This window comes from Misgurnus anguillicaudatus, chromosome 15, assembly GCF_027580225.2.
Source record: "Misgurnus anguillicaudatus chromosome 15, ASM2758022v2, whole genome shotgun sequence".
Taxonomy (NCBI): Eukaryota; Metazoa; Chordata; class Actinopteri; order Cypriniformes; family Cobitidae; genus Misgurnus; species Misgurnus anguillicaudatus.
The window spans coordinates 17,054,531-17,065,863 of NC_073351.2; positions in this window are offsets into that span (position 1 = coordinate 17,054,531).

Below are 11,333 nucleotides of genomic sequence, written 5' to 3' on the forward strand. Positions count from 1 at the left end.
GCGTTATTTTTGCGTCATGTTCAGCGGAAGTTTCTTTTAAAGTTTAAGACATAACAGTTCATATAATTTAAGCTCCATACACGACTACCTTGTAAAGTCTTTTGGTAAGCTTTTCATGTGGAAGTTTTGAGGAAGTCACGTAAAAGGGGCTCAACTGGTATGTTTGATGCTAACATTTAATGGCAGCGATTTACTTGTTATAGGTGGAACAGTTTGCCGTTATTGGCGAATTACACTTGATTACAAGCTTTTTCTGTAAAGGAAAAAGTATGTGTCCCACCTTCTCTCTCTTTTGCTGTCTTAACCAACACCATCACTCGCTCTCCAGGGGTTCTGGGTTCCTAAGGTTCATGTTTAATGAATCCCAGAGCACCAGACAAAGCGAGGAGGCAGCAAGAGAACACCCGCCCAACCCTAATATCAGCCAATTTAGGAAACAACTGCAGGCATTGCACAGGTTCTCAATTCTCAGTTGAAATACTCTATAACACCCTCCCCAATTCCCAATCCAAGCTTCATTTCTCTTCCTGAATTCTGCACACCCACAACCTTCTGATGCAACATGTAACTCTCGAGATTAAATTCATTGTGCATATGCTCCTGGTTTTTCTTGGTAGACCAGCATATCTGTGATGTCATCCTGGTTAAGCTAGAGAAACAGCTTAGTGGGGCACACCAGCATGTGAAACACAATAGATGCCGGTGACAAGCTATGCTGGTCTTTTCATATGGATTAGTTTTTGATATGCAAGTTTTGTTTGCTGTCAGCTGTTTTATCAAACAACTCTGGAACCCATAGAAAAGCCAGGTGCTGTTTGTCTGCCTGACTGCCCATGTGGAATTATCACTGGCACACAGCCCTTATCGCTTTGTGTCCTGGGGCTGGAACAACTGAGGTGGGGGAAAGAAAAAGGACAGTCAGTGAAGGAAAGGCAAATAGGGTGTCCCCTAAAGGAAAATCACTGATTACAACCTGCTGTGACGTGACCATGCAAACAGGAACTCGTGAAATTATGTCTTCTACTCTTCCTGACTTCCTCCAATGCTTGTTCTCTTTTTATAGATACTTGACACCTACCCTGCACCTCTCTTCCCCAACCTATCTGCTGTCCTATCTCGTCCTCCTAAAGCTATAGACAGACTCAAGTTCCTGGTCAAAGCTTTGAAGAAGTTCACTTGATGATGTGACGTGCATGCCTTAAAAACATTTATCCAGCCGCCACATTGGTTAATGACTTCTAAATCTCTCGCACTGGAGAGACGCGTGTTTGTGTAAGGTGTGTCTTGAAGAGACAAGCAAAGAATGTGTGTGATTTAAGATATTTGAGTTCTTGTGTTGATTTTAAATATTTGACTTCTTGTTTGCTTCAGGGAGGGTTAAGCCAGGAACGAGCACACAGAGAGCTCGGTAATGTTGAATCCCCGTACTTCCTGCTTAACCCAGTTCCATATTGCTCCAATGACGCCCAGCTGCAACCAATGAACATTCCAGCTCACTTTTTCCATCATTTCAAATTTCTGCCATAAGCCCTTAAGAGCAACAGGGGCGAACCAAATATGGGAAGGGAGATTGGGTGAACTTAGAGTGACCTTAAAAGCAGTCTGCTCCGCTTGACCTCTGCTTTCTGTCCTGAAGATAGCTTTAAGGTCCAGTTCTTCACGCATGGTCAAATTCCTGGATTTTATGCCCTGCACACTTCCGATTCATCTTGCATTCCCTCCTTATCTAGTGTCCTTTATCTCATTTCTGTTTCCGATGATGAGGATTCTGGCCCTTCTTTTCACCTATCTACCTTTTACTGTGTCTTGCTTTAATTGGATTTCAGAAGAGGTCAGTCGGCGGGTAAGAAAGGCAGAGAGGTTAGGAGCAGGGTTATCTAAGAAATGACTCTTTTTGAGGGGTAGAAACATGATAGACTGATGAATATATAGCTTTGCTCTATCCATAGGCCAAAGGGTTATCAAGTCCTTTTGAAAGCAGAGCTTTGCTTCCATTTACCTGCTTTATGCTGACTGCTCACTCAACACATCCACGGCTTACATTTAAGTCTAATGCTGCATGGGCAAAATTATATTGAAGACCTGGATACATGCACCACTGTCCAAAAGTTTAGGACCACTTAAGGGTTCATTATAGTTCTGCGAAAGTTCTATGCATAGGCTACGTGTCGGTTTTTACCATCGTAAGCAGAAATCCTTATTAGGAAATTCGATGTCGATTTTTTTTTATTCAACTCAATTTTATTTATAAAGCACTTTCAAAACCATTAAAATGGACCAAAGTGCTGTCCATACTCAAAACGGATGGAAACATGCAATAATAACATCAAGAAATCATACCCAATCCTTCACACTTCCACAACCTAGTCAAACACTAAAAGCTTGATTAAACAAATAGGTTTTCAAGTCCTTTTGAAATACGTCTATGCTTGCAGATGATTTTATAGAAAGGGGTAGCATGTTCCAAAGTGCCAGAGCCGGAACAAAAAAGCACAGTCTTCACCACGCCTCAGCCGAGAACGTGGACCGTTTAGAAGCAAATTCTGAGAAGAGCGTAAAAGACGTTGAGGCTGGTAGGAAATAAACATGTCCTTGATGTACTCAGGCGCCTGATCGTGCAGTGCTTTATAGATGAACATTATATTGTATTTTGTGTTTTACAGGTAACCTGTTAAGAGATATTAATGCAGGCGTTATGTGATCCATTTCTGGTATTAGTGAAGACGTGACGGGTTCTAGCGGACCAATCACAGGGCTTGTGGTCCATGTAGAATCGACGTGCTGTCACATTTTTGTAGAGGTGTGTGTCAGGCTACGCAGAGCTACTCATAGCATACGGCGTAGAACATACGCAAGAACATAAATTTTACTTTACTCATTCTTTTTATATATTTTTCCACATTTATAATAATAGTAAACTCATACAACCTATGGAATAATAAAGTAAATAAAAGCTATGTTATATCTAAGCATCTTTAAAGTAGCATCTTTAAAATTTGCATACAATTTGTAAAATATTATCTTTACATGTTATTCTAGTGTCTTACCCTGAAATTATTTTTTAAACGGTATTAAATAAGTTTTTATTTTTGGCTCTTTAGGGACGATTTTATTCTAAGTCAGGCACAAAAAATAATTTTATATAATTTTTTTAATGAAAACAAATTACACTGCATAATGCGATATGAACCTATAGTTATTTAATTATTGTTTACCTGGAAGTGTCTTGATCTACTACATTTCTAAAATAGGCTTCTCAAACAGTGTGTAGATTTAAATGATCAATTTTCAGGTATTAGTTAAGACGTGACGGGAGGGGTTCTAGCGGACCAATGACAGGGCTTGTGGTCCATGTAGAATCGACCTGCTGTCACATTTTTGTAGAGGTGTGTGTCAGGCTACGCAGAGCTACTCACAGCCTACGGTGTAAAACCTACGCAAGACCATAAATTTTACTTTTTATATATTTTTCCACATTTATAATAATAGTAAACTCATCCAATGGAATAACCGAGTAAAGTAAATAAAAGCTATGTTATATCTAAGCATCTTTAAAGTAGCATCTTTAAAATTTGCATAAAATTTGTAAAATATTCTCTTTACATTTAATCCTAGTGTCTTACCCTGAAATTATTTTTAAACAGTATTAATGAAGTTTTTATTTTTGGCTCTTCATGGCTGATTTTCTTCAATATCCAGTTCAAGTCATGCACAAAAAAGTAATTTTAAGTAATTGTAGTTTTGTAATAAAAAAGTTATTACACTGCATAATGTAATGATATAAACCTATATTTATATTTACCTGGAAGTGTCTTGATCTACTACATTTCTAAAATAGGCTTCTCAAACAATGTGTATATTAGACTTCATCAATAACATCCATAGGCTTTAGTTATCATAGGACATTCAAGTCATTTTTGCAAGCAAACCTCACCAAAAATAATATTGGTGTGCATTTTCTGACAAAACAATGGGACTGATATATGTGCCATATGGATAAATGATAGGAGTATAGGTGAAATACAAAATAAATAAAACTTTATCATATCAATGATTATATGCACCAATATTACACATGCAAGACAATTGAGCTCATGTGGACATGTGTAAGTCTAGCATGTGCCATGTCCTGACTCCACTCTCTCTGTTTCTTTTCTACCTCCATTGTCTTTTCAAATCAAGGCAAAAGCCCATAAAAACTCAAACAAATGATAAAAAAGGAAAACTTAAGAAAGGTCCCACCTTCAAGAAGGTAGACCCGTCTGGGCATCATCACAAACACTTGTAGTTAGTGGGCTGCTGGTTGCGACAAGCCCGCTGGTACCATTTCCTGAGTAGAGGAATGGGAGGTGCTGCAATATGCCCAGTGCCCAGAGGAAGGGTGCAAAGATGTGGGTGGGAAGCTGGGGCCGGTGTACGTGCTGCACAGCTTGAAACTGGTGCTGGAGGTGGAGACTAGAACAGGATGCTGAGCCCTACAGGAATGCATACGCCCGTGCACTCTGTACATTACGCTCATCTTTCCCACCCCTGCACATGCTGAAGAAAAAGAGAGAGAGATGGAGAAAAATTTAAAGAGAGAGAGACTGAGAAGGCAGGGTCAGAAAGAAAGAGGATTATGGTGTCTTGGTGCGTCTCTTGTAAAGGAAATGATCTCTTCAGACAAAATTGTAGGGTACGGTCAGCTGTTACATCACAGCTTCTTGTTTTTTTTTAACATGCCAACAGGCTGATTCAGAAGAATCTGTGACGTGTGCATCTGTTTACGCATTACAACATTTACTAAATTAACATGCATTGTAAATCAAAGAGCAACACCACAATGTGAATATATTAATGAAAAAATATACACATTTTGGAAAAATCTTCATCTTAGACCATTTCCTTAATGTTATGTTTTAAATCACACACTCTTTAGATCTATTAATAGTATATTTACTTACTTTATCCTCATACTTATACACTTACTACCAAGTAAACATCCAGACACACCTTTTTTACACCTACTTATGATTACCATTTTCCACATTTTAGAATGAACGTTAAGTCATTAAGACACGAAATATGTTAGGCGGCAACCAAAAATGTTACATAAATTAAAATTATATATTTTTTAATGTTTAAAATAGGGATCTTATGCCTTGATAACAGCTTTGCACACTCATTTTCTCATCCAACTACATGTGGTGGCCACCTGGAATAATTTTTCTCTTGCGCTGCATATGAACTCGCTTACTTTCATACTATATAGTAGGCGAGAAGTATGTTCGAATTCATAGTATTCGAAAAACAGTAGGCGAAAAGTTCCCAGATGACCTACTACTTCCAACAAGATCCAGAGTCCCGGAGAAAAGAGTCATCCAAAGAAGAAGAAGGAGAGGCATTATCATATTCAAAAACGTCAGAATATGTAACGTTAACTCTATTCAAATGTAAATACATAAGGTGAACAGCTGTTTCTTGTCATTAAATGTGCTTGTTTAACATCATCCAAGTTAACATCTCACTTATTGCTGTTTTGTTACGTGATGTATCAACATGGTGGATGTACGTATGAATTTCATAAGCACTATTCATAGTCATACTAGATTCATACTAGAACGTATTGTTTTAACGGTCGATGAGTTGATCTAATTCAGTATGTACTGTCAAAAACATTTTACATTATAGAAGCTTCAAGAAATAATATAAAAAAGTATTGCAGTCACGGGTTTGAATCCAGTGAACATGCACACTGACAAAAAAATGCATCTTTGTATAGCACTGTAAGTCACTTTCGATATAAGCATCTGCATAATGCATAAATGTAATTATAATGTAATGTTTTAGTAATGCAACCTCTGTCAGTCATTTTAAAAGTAGAAAATATGTATAATTTTAAATATTTACGCTTTGTAATATTTCCAGTGTTCGAAGCACCTGTCTGCACCCATTCATTTATTATTTATGATGTTTATTTAGGTCAACAGACTTCTGTAATTTAAATGAAACTGAAATTAATCTCTGATTGTTCTCACAGCAATAGTAAATCTTTCTATATCTATCGTTCCCTATATTATGAAGCATAGGTCGGGTAGTGTTTGTTTAGGCTACTTTGAACCAAACTGGAAGTTCCTACAAAAGCCTCAGTGCTAAGCTACCTTTCAAAAACCTAAATAGATTCCTGGCCTGTGTTGTGCACAATGTACGCCGTGTCAAGTGTTAGCCTGTCTGGGTGTTGTTTATTACTGCAACTTCCCCTAACCTGAGGGATCTCAGTTCAGCCTTGAACACTGACAAACATTCCTCAGTGTGAGTCAGTGGTAACAGTTTTTAATGCACACACAGGCAGCACTATTTAAACCCCTTAGCAAGAAGAAAACACATGACATGGTTTGGATTGTGGCGTATTTTTGTCAGTCTAAAAGGCCCTTGAGTGTGTTCAGTAACATTAAAAAAAAGAGCAGACCACTAATTTAATCAAGCACAAACCAGGACACCCAAGGCCTTAAGTCAACCGTCTCCAACTTCCAACCTCAAATCCTATAATCATATTTCCAAAATATCATTGAGGTTTTCCTCTCAGAGGAGTTAGAGAGATGTGGTTGACAAAAAGAAATAATAAAGAGTCTGCTTTTGTGTCATTTTTCTCTACCAGGGACCACACATTGCTAGGAAAACACATGTGAGACGGTGTGTCGGCATGATGGAGGGGAGACGAGGAGGTAACAGGTGACAAACGTCGGCTTCCCGTTCCCCACAACTGATCTCGCATCGAGAGCATTGTTCATTCCACATACACGGTACAAGCCCAGGCAGGTTGTCACGGTAACAGTGAGGGAACGTAGTCTTGCACTACTTGCGTCACCGGAATTCCATGCATTTGTATGCATTTATGTTTGAGTGTACTTTGCATGCACTGAGCAGTTGAATTAAGACAAAAGAAGTCTCTCATGATCTGAAAACAAAGCCTTGAATGGAAAAAACTAAAGAATTTTTTAATTCCCCCCACATTCATGTCCCTGTGCGGAGCTGTCGTTTTATTGCTGTTGGACGGGTTGTATGGCAACTTTCTAGCCGTGCTTTAATTACAGATGCTCGGCTGTGTTTATAAACAATGGGTTTATTTCAGAATTCTAAGATTCTCTCATTACGAAGTGTAATAAAACTCAAAATGATGCAGTAAAATAAAGATAAGTATGTAAAATAATAGAAGGGTAAAGGTTGTTGTTTAGACTGTTTTATATTCCCATTTGCCTGTTGCAGTGAGATGATATTGACCAGACATGATTTATATAGTTGTGTGTGACTGCTTTATGTTCGTAGGAAGTCGAGGCTTAGGGCTTGAAACCAATGCCTAATTAAAAACTGGAGCCCGAATTCAACTATGCTCAAAAACAGACTAATCATAATCAACAAAAACAGCTAAACCGCTTCATGGGTCAAATCTAACACTCACAGGAATGTGCCTGTATATCAGCGGTTGTGCGCCTGCAAAGATGATGAGGCGTGTCGCAAACAAAACGACTTGATTAAGGGCAAATTACATGCAAAAGACCCTGGGAAATATTAAACTACATTGTTTTGAGAATGCAAATTCGTTTCAACGCCAACATCGAAACATAGACCTTTCAAAAAGATAAACCTGTTCCACCGTAACAATCATGTAAAACATACTACTCCATTGAGTGTGACAGGTCACCTGTTGCTGTTAAACATTGCTCAAAGCCCTGATATGATCGGTTACGTATAATATTACGGTGAAAACTGAAACCTGCCTTGTCAGTATGCATCACGCATATTTACTGTATGCCACACTTAACTTGGAAGATTTTAATCAAGCGCACGCACGCACACACATGTTGGCATGTGGTTTACGGGGACATTTCCATAGACGCAATGCATTTTACACTCTACAAACTGTTATATTCTATTCCGCTAACCTACCCCAGTCCCTAACCCCAATGTCAGGCTCAATCTATCTGTTAAATTCCCCCTTTTCCTCATTCAAAAGCTTGATTGGATGCTTTCCACAACAATCTTTCCCACCAGTCTCTCACAGAGCTTAGTAGTAAACATCTACACAATAGCCATTCCCCAAAATGGGCTATTGTCACTTAAAGTGTTTGCCTTCTCACAGAGGAATCTCTTTCTTATTGCGGCAGTGGACTGTTTTTCCTTTCCCCGCCTTCCTCTGGGGTGGTCTGGTGAAGATAACCCAACTGAGAGGTGCTGATACAGATCAGATTTGAGGACTGGCTGAAGAATGGCGTTCTAAAACAGCCGTAATAAGGGAAAGGAAAATGGTGTCAAATCCGGCCTAGAGTTCTTGCAGATGCTCATGAATGAGAAAAGGAGCACGGGTACAGGGCTCTGTTGAGGATTAAACAATCTGCTTATGGGATTTCAGTTAATTGAACAATGATGGGAATGACAGGGTTACTGATTGCACAGACAGATTATCAAGCAATAGCTTGACTTCTTTATCAGCAACCGGAAAAACAACTGCTGCTACCTTGTTTCTGAAATATGCACTGTTACCTGTGATTTTATTTACAGATTATGTACTGGTAGGTATAGCAATAGAAAAACATTGGAGCTTACAGTAATAAAATTGGTTTAGGGGTGGTTTCTGGACAGGGATTATTTTAAGCCAGGACTAGGCCTTATAATATAACTAGTTTTAACAAACATGCCTTACTAAAAACATTACTTGTGAGCATTTTGAGGCTAAAGAAAGGGCACTGATGTATTTAAAGATATGTCAGTGCAAGTTGTTTTCAGTTTGGACAGCTCTTATATTTATTTTAGTCTAGGACTAGTCTAATCCCTGTCCGGGAAAGCGCCCAATGATGACAATTTGATCTGGTTTTAGCATGTTGCTGTCGGGTTTATTTCAGGTCACCATGTTAATTCCAGGTCAGTCCTATGGTAATCTTCTTTAATTACACATCACAGCATGAACTGCAGCTCTGATAAGTATTGTGTACTTGAGATATAGGTCAGCTGAGCTGTAAGGGGGCGTGCACACCAAAGCTTTTACGCCAGCGGCCGGCGTATGTTTTGAATTGTTTGCAATGGAAGCGTGGCATTTAAAAAAAAACAGTAGCTAGTGTTTTATCCATGCTTGGAAGCCGGCGCTTGGCGGTTTTTCCACACTCAGCGCTGGGTGTTGTGAAATATTCAACTTTAGGTGAAAAGCTCAGCTCGTCAATGTCAGTTCTCACACAGCCGTCCAATCACAGTGGAGGAGGGGCGGGACAAATATCACAACAACCAACCGGTGCATCGTTCAACGACTGATAAACAAAGCAGAAGTATCACAGCAACCAACGCGCTTAGCTAATAAATGGCTGTTTCACACGGTACCAGGCAAGTGACGAAATCGCCACGCGGCTATAGCTTTTCTTGTGTAGTGAACGGGTTTCGTTCAGCATTTAGTGCCTATATGTTAATCTTCAACTGTGCCTGCCGTGAAAAGCCGTGTCCGCAGAAGTGGCAGGATTTTGGGTGCACGAGCAAGGTGTGCGGACCGACTCCACTTTACCTCTGTAACCGCCCACGTTTTGCCGCTTTCTGAACGTCTTCTTTTGACAATGAACTAGCCACTCGTGGCTGCCGTGTACCATGTGAAACGACCAGGAAGCTATCAGTCGGCTGATGTAAAGATGCCAGTCAGCGTCCGCCTGACATTTTCAGCCGCGTAAAAAGCTTTGGTGTGCACGCGCCCTAAATGTGTGATTTTTTAGTTAGTTTGATGTGCTTATTGTTACATTATGATTCCATTTTTATGTGTTTCAAAACTAGGAGCTTTTGAAGACTTCTCTTGTTTAGTACATTTAAAATTATTCATTTACACAGTTTGCGTATATTATTTAATTTGAGGATTTTGTTACATTATAAAAATAAAAAAATACTACTGATAACAAATACAAGTAAAATATATAATTTTTTATAATTAAATAGATTTATATATCACACTATATAAATTATGTTTGTTTCAAATAAGTAATAAGTTTCACAGACAAGCTTAGATTAAGTAAGGATTAGCCCATTGTTAAAATATGACATTTAGGTTTTATAAATGTGACTTATAAAGACTGATTTGAATCTTGAGACAAAATAATTTAAGATATTAGGGCTGTTTGTTGTTTTCAGTTAAAAGAGCTCAAACATGCATGGGACGAATAAGCCTTGTCTGTAAAAATAAGTGTAATATTCAAGTCAAAGGTATGTATGAACAAACAGACTGTATGGCCAACACAGATTCATTATAATTAATTGTATTCTGTTAGAAAATGTTGAATAGAAGACTGTCATCAGTCTTTCATATGCTATAATTGTTTTCAAATAATTATAAATAATACAAAATAAGATAATTATTTTTTTTCTTTATGCCAAGATGTGAGTTATGATGAGCTACTACTATTATAAACACCTCAGTCGTAGTTCACAGTTTAGTCCTGTTCTTTGTGATGAGGCATAAGATGAATAATTTGGTGACGCAGTTATGAAGGCCACGCCCCCAGCGCTTGATGCGTGACTCTCTTCAGTAAGTCACGCTGCTGCCGTTATTTGAACTGACCTGGCGGGGGTTTTGTCACGACATCCTCAGCTCAAATGCGCTGCCTCTGCGTTTCTCATGCAAATCCATTCACGAGAGCTTTTCTAACTCTCCCTTCCTCCATAAACACACAGACGCTTAGCTTGCTCTTTGAAACCTTTAGTATTTGCCTATTTTTACCCAATAACAAAATAAAACGGCTTTCTTTAGCGAAGTAAGTTAGATGCAAACATTCTACAGTCACAATCTACAAAGCGACAATGTGAGGTTTTTTATGTTGTAGCGTGTTCCTTTAAAGCAACCCTTTTATATACTGGAATTTCTGTCTTTCTTTATAAAAACGAAATAAAATGACATCGTCATGAAAATGAGAGCTATCACTCACAGTCTGTTCCTCAACCGGCTCTCAAATCATGTAGAAAAAAATATGCTGCTTGCATGACTTCCCAACCGATATCAGGTATCTGCTTTATAGTCCTCTCTCACGAAACAGGCACGCTAAGTGTAGGGTAGGTCAGTCACGCCATTGCCGTTCCGGGCGACACGCTGGCCATCAGTTTTAATTGATTATTTTTTTTTGAGTATGTTTTTAAACACGTTTGCGTGCAGACAGCAAGAAAAGACCATTTGGTGTTTGGGTCCCCAGGAAGGCAAAATCCCACAGGACTGAGCTGAGCGCAAGGCTGAAAAATTGTACAGGGAAGCAAATAACAAATGACTATTTAATACTACCACACAACTGCTAAAACTAAATAAAAAAAACATCTGGCATTTATTCAAAGGAAAATCA